The sequence below is a fragment of the Lolium perenne genome, chromosome 5 (assembly GCF_019359855.2).
Source record: "Lolium perenne isolate Kyuss_39 chromosome 5, Kyuss_2.0, whole genome shotgun sequence".
NCBI classification, from domain to species: Eukaryota; Viridiplantae; Streptophyta; class Magnoliopsida; order Poales; family Poaceae; genus Lolium; species Lolium perenne.
Window position 1 is genome coordinate 239,691,357 of NC_067248.2, and position 6,093 is coordinate 239,697,449.

Genomic DNA, 6,093 nt, shown 5'->3' on the forward strand with positions numbered 1-6,093 from the left:
GTTGCATCTTTTCCCTTTCAATTACTTCATAGTGATGTATGGACGTCCCCTATACCGAGTCATTCTGGTTTTCTTTATTATCTTGTCATTCTCGATGATTTTTCTCACTTTGTCTGGACTTTTCCTCTTCGTAAGAAATCTGACGTTGCCTCCACACTCACCGCCTTTTATTCTTATGTGTCTACGCAGTTCGGTCGTCCCATCCTCGCCCTCCAAACTGACAACGGCAAGGAGTTCGACAACACCACCATCCGCACCCTCCTCTCCATACACGGCACCATCTTTCGCCTAACCTGCCCATACACCTCCCAGCAGAACGGCCGCGCCGAGCGCGTCCTACGCACTCTAAATGACTGTGTCCGTACCCTCTTGTTCCACGCCCACATGCCCCCCCCCAGTTCTGGCCGGACGCCCTCTCCACCGCCACCCTCCTAGTCAACCTACGCCCGTGTCGCCCTCGCTGGAATTACACACCTCATAATCTCCTGTTTGGCTCACCCCCTTCATACGACGGTCTCCGCATTTTCGGTTGTCGTTGTTTCCCTAGCACCGCTGCCACCACCCCTCATAAACTCGCACCTCGCTCCATTCCGTGTGTATTTCTCGGTTACCCGGCTAACACCAAAGGCTACCGTTGTTATGATCCGGTCTCTCATCGTGTCATCACGTCCCGGCACGTGTACTTTGATGAGCACTGTTTTCCATTTGCGCAGGAACAGGTGAGGACTTCTCCTCCCGCGACTGACAGTCTGCGGCGTCGCGGCCCTACCTTGGTGGAGGTCCCTGGCTCGGCAGCGCCCCCGCGCGCTCCTTCTACTCCAGCTGCGACGCCTCCCGTGACGCCCTCGAGCACTGTCTCGGGCTCACACGTGGCGCCCTCGAGCCCCGCCTCGGGCGCCGCTGCCTCGCCCCCGACACCGCCCGCGTCTCCCTCGAGCACTGCCTCGGGCACCGCCGTGTCATCTGCGCCCTCTACCGCGTCGCCCTCGAGCCCCAGCTCGGGCGATGCCTCGCCTCCGGCCCCGCCTCCGCCTCCTCCGCCGCCGGCGACGGGCCCCCTCACGCGCGCCCGTGCGGGGATTCGCGTCCCGAGCAGGCGGTACCCCTCGGACGAGTATGTCTGCACCGCGTCGACTTCCGCGCCTTCAGCAGCCACACTGTCGCCCCTGCCCGCCTCTGCCCGGGCTGCTCTCCGCGACCCACAGTGGTTTGCGGCCATGCGTGACGAGTTCGACGCCCTGCAGCGGAACCAGACATGGACGCTTGTTCCCCGCCCCCCTCACGCCAACATCATCACCGGGAAGTGGGTCTTCAAGCACAAGTTCCATCCGGACGGTACCCTCGACCGCCACAAGGCGCGGTCGGTGGTTCGTGATTTTCGCCAGCGCGCCGGCGTCGACTTCACCGACACCTTCGCCCCGGTTGTCAAGCCCGGGACGATCCGCACTGTTCTTCAGCTCGCGGTCTCCCGTGCATGGCCCGTGCATCAGATGGACGTCTCCAACGCCTTCCTTCACGGCCATCTAGAGGAACAGGTCTTCTGCCAGCAGCCCACTGGTTTCGTCAACAGCGCCCACCCCGACCATGTGTGCCTGCTCTCACGCTCGTTATACGGGCTCAAGCAGGCCCCACGCGCCTGGTACCAGCGCATCGCAGCGTTTCTTCACCAACTCGGCTTCCGCTCCACCCGCTCCGATGCATCGTTGTTCGTGTACAACAACGGCGCCACTACTGCGTACCTGCTGCTCTACATCGACGACATCATCTTAACGGCCAGCTCCACGGACCTCCTGCGACAGCTCACAGAGCGTCTTCGCGCTGAGTTTGCTCTCAAGGACTTGGGGCATCTGCACTACTTCCTCGGCATCGAGGTCGTACGTCGCACCGACGGCTTCTTCCTTCATCAGTGCAAGTATGCCCATGAGCTCCTGGACCGCGCCGGTATGCTTAATTGCAAACCCGCGGCCACGCCGGTCGACACGAAGTCCAAGCTCTCCGCCACAGACGGTTCCCTGGCCACGGATGCGTCATCTTATCGCTCCATCGTCGGTGCCCTGCAGTACCTCACCTTGACTCGCCCCGAGCTGCAGTATGCTGTTCAACAGGTGTGCCTTCACATGCACGCTCCGCGGGATCCTCATTGGGCTGCGGTCAAGCGGATCCTCCACTACATTCGTGGTACCATGGACTTCGGTCTCTCTCTCCATGCCTCCACCGCCACGGACATCGTCGCCTACTCGGACGCCGATTGGGCCGGCTGCCCAGACACGCGTCGCTCCACGTCCGGCTACTGTGTCTACTTCGGACCTTCGCTCATCTCCTGGTCGTCTAAGCGACAGCCCACGGTCGCTCGCTCCAGCGCCGAAGCGGAGTACCGGGCTTTTGCTAACGCGGTTGCTGAGGTCTCCTGGCTACGGCAACTCCTCGTTGAGCTCTCATGTCCTGTCGCCAAAGCCACCGTGGTCTACTGCGACAACGTCTCCGCCGTCTACCTCTCCGCCAACCCGGTCCACCATCGCCGCACCAAGCATATTAAGCTAGACATCCATTTTGTTCGGGAACAGGTGGCTCTTGGACACATTCGAGTTCTTCATGTGCCCACCTCCCAACAATTTGTGGATATCATGACAAAGGGTCTTCCTACGGCATCTTTTGAGGAGTTCCAGTCCAGTCTATGCGTTCGACCAGGCGACGCTTCGACTGCGGGGGGTGTTGAGATACATATCTTGTATATCCGGATGTGTATCCTCTGTAGTTATTGTATAGCGATACATATCTTTGTATTTACTATTGGGCCCGCCTCCTTCCTTGTATAGTCGAGGACGTGGCCTATATATGTACCGCCATATGCATCCGATCAATACATCGAGCATTGCATCTCTCTCTACAGGGTGGACCATAGATGCTTCATCAGCTAGTATTTCCAGAGTTGGACCGTAGAACAGGTCAGATTTTATCATTACAACCCTTAATTTATACATCCATATCAGTTGTTTTCAGTTGAGTTAGCAAGGTTTCCTCACTTGGGCTTCCAGCCAGAATTTGTATGTCATCAAACATACTGATCAAAGGAAGAGGAGGATCAGAGTTCCTCTTAATTTTGTTCATAAGGGTTTGCATGAGTGTCTGTTTCAAATTGTCCTAAATTTGAACTGCTAGTAAACCTAAAATATCAGTTCAAGTTGTACACTTGCTTCACAGAAAACGAGAACTTATTTGCCGTGACACTGTTCCTCTCATTTGTTTTGGTTGTGTACGAGATGCTAATAACTGAAATTTGATTAAATTTGGCAAGTAGCTGATTGAAAATAACCTAGGACACTATAATCATTAATTCCCTTGTACATGAGCAGGTAGCAGCTGATTTTTCGCTAGGGAAGACTATTTACATGGTTATATAAATGTGATTGTGTAAAAGTGTGATCTATCAGCTTGTTTTTGCAAATAATATGTGAATTTTCTGTTTGATCCACATATGTATCGTTTGATGCTCATTATGGTAAACTTATCATCTTAAGAGATATGGAGCGCTCAGACTTGCGTGTTCTCGACGAAACTTTTTCTTGAGTAAAGAAAAGACGACTACCAAGTTGTTTCATCATTGAGTATAAGCAAACCATGAATGGCAACCTTGTGGAAATGTCTCTATAAGAATTGATTAGCAGGTTCTCTCTCTTACATACTAGGTAGTTCTATGATTGTAATTTGCATCCCTTTAATCAACCATTTCCGCATTTTATGGTACATCTTGATGGAAAGTGGCGCCCTTTTAAAATGTTAGGCTTTTTCTTAGTAACGTGTCTTCAATTTATTGGGTAATATGTCATCAATTTGTCCTCTGGTGGTAATGCATTTCATGTATATGTGCTGCTGGTCTGCTCTTGATTTTTACGTAATTTTTTGTTGCTCATTTTCCTCTAAAATGAGGATGTTTTGCTTAAATGCTGTATGATTGTTCACTACTGCTATTTCTCGACGATACTGACATTTTTCAGTTTTTCCTCTTTGACAGTATGACTGCTCTGGTACTTGAAATGATCTGTTCCCGAAAACAACATCTGTAGTTGAGTACTATCACATTCTCCACAGGTAACATAAGCTTTGTTCTCAGCTATTCATGCATGAAACTAGGGAAATAGAAGGTACCGTAAGGTTTGTTCTCAGCTATTCATGCGTGAAACTAGGGAAATAGAACTTGTCGAGTCTGATGGAAATTGGTCATAACAGTTGACATGTTTCAGAAATGGCCTGATAACTCTTCACTAAACAAACATGACGACATGGAGTCACTAGTGGAAAACGGGGCTATAGGCCCAGTCCATTTGGGCCTTTAGTCCCGGTTTCCAAACCGGGACCAATTAGGCAGGACTAAAGGGTCCCTCCTTTAGTCCCGGTTCAAAGTTGCACCGGGCCTAAAGGCCGCGCCACGTGGTGCGGCCAGGGCGCTCGCGGTGGATGGCCTTTGGTCCCGGTTCGTGGTACGAACCGGGCCTGGAGGTTCTCTGCCGCGGCAGAGAATTGCTATTTCTCTGCCGCGGCACAGATTTAGGCTGTAGCAGCGTTTCTCTGCCGCGGCAGAGAAACAGGGCGTTTCTCTGCCGCGGCAGAGTTTCAGCAATGCATATATATCATTCAAGAAACCACAAAAAATATCGTCGTGAATATATATAGACATCGTCCAGAGTACACGTAATGCATGCATATTTACAATATAGAGTCGGATCTCTTTACTAAATCTATTAGCTTCTACGAAGTTGCTCAACATATTGATACGAGCTTCGCATAGTGCTCTCCACCTGGGGTAATGACCTCGGTAAGAAAGAATCCCGCGATTTCCTCTTGAATTGCTCGTATTTGATCCTCCGTTATGAGAGTGTCCCGCAGACGTATCATCTATATATTTAAAAAAGGAGATCAGTATATATATATATATATATATATATGAATAGAACTCAATACAATAGATGGTACTAATTAAGTGAAAATTTGTTATCGTACACGAGTTTGGTGTATACGGGCATCCCCACCCTTGGGACAGGCCATGTCACGAATGAAGGTGCAGACGTAGTATCCACATAAGTTATTCCCGGGTTCCTGCCTCATACACTTTACGAAAAAATAGTTCGATCAAACTAATATAGAGTTTCAATCAAGCATCGTATTAAAAGTCAATATCATATATAGAGTTTCACGGACATAGCTATATATATAGTACTACTTACAGGGTAATCTTGAAATGTAAGCTCCGGTTTCCATTTACCCGGAACAGTATTGATGAACCGTTTCCAAGCCCTGCCCGGCAATAATGAGTAAATGAGTTATTGATTAGTTGATGATATCGTCGAATTAGAACAGATGAAGATGCCAATACGAAATTGATTGAAATTACCTCTGGAGGATGGCAGCCATGTCCGCCCATTCCGCATGTTCTTTACGTTTCGAGTCCATGACATTTACGACTCCTTTGTGAAGATCAATGATTAGAAGAATAAAGTGGAATCTGCACAAGCATAGCTCAATGATTACGAGAATAAAGTGGAAGCTGCACAAGCATAATGTATGTTATATATAACACTCACTTGAAGTTGTAGGGAAAGAATATATCATCTTTGTTTGCTTGCTTCACTAAAAACATTACCATGTTATCCTCTGTGTCCTTGGCGAAGTCTCGAACTGTAACTTCATGAACTGTGTCTTGGTCAATGAACCCCAGCGGTAGGAGCTTGCCTCTTTTGCATTCGAGCTTCTTCATTCTGCATAATTAAATGTATAGCGTACACAAAGAATGTGGTGAGGATAATTGTTAGTGCAAATGAATGAGCGCTGAGCTACAGACTTAATTACATAAATAAATCACTTACAGGCAGTAGCAACTGATGACAGCTTTGTCGAGGGCGTCTTGATTGAATAACTGAAACAGTTCTTCGAACTCAAGGTTTATCTCCTCCCGCCCCCGGAAGTAATGCTCATCTCTAAGATACACCGTGAGGTAGCGATCACTTCTTCGACAGGCTCTCAGGTACCATCCATGCAACCTTCGCATCTGAGTCCCTAGACGCGCGAGCTCGCCAGGTTTGACGAGATCATGTCCGT

At 49.6% G+C, this 6,093-nt stretch overlaps 1 long non-coding RNA gene across 1 annotated transcript; it reads right to left on the bottom strand.

Annotated features, from left to right (window-relative positions):
- Positions 1–5,000: 5,000 nt before the first annotated feature.
- On the bottom strand, positions 5,001–5,483 carry LOC139831386 (uncharacterized). The gene is made up of 3 exons (XR_011746112.1): positions 5,390–5,483; positions 5,223–5,292; positions 5,001–5,106 (listed from the first exon to the last, which is right to left on the bottom strand). It is a non-coding gene; the product is annotated as an uncharacterized lncRNA (long non-coding RNA).
- Positions 5,484–6,093: the final 610 nt, after the last annotated feature.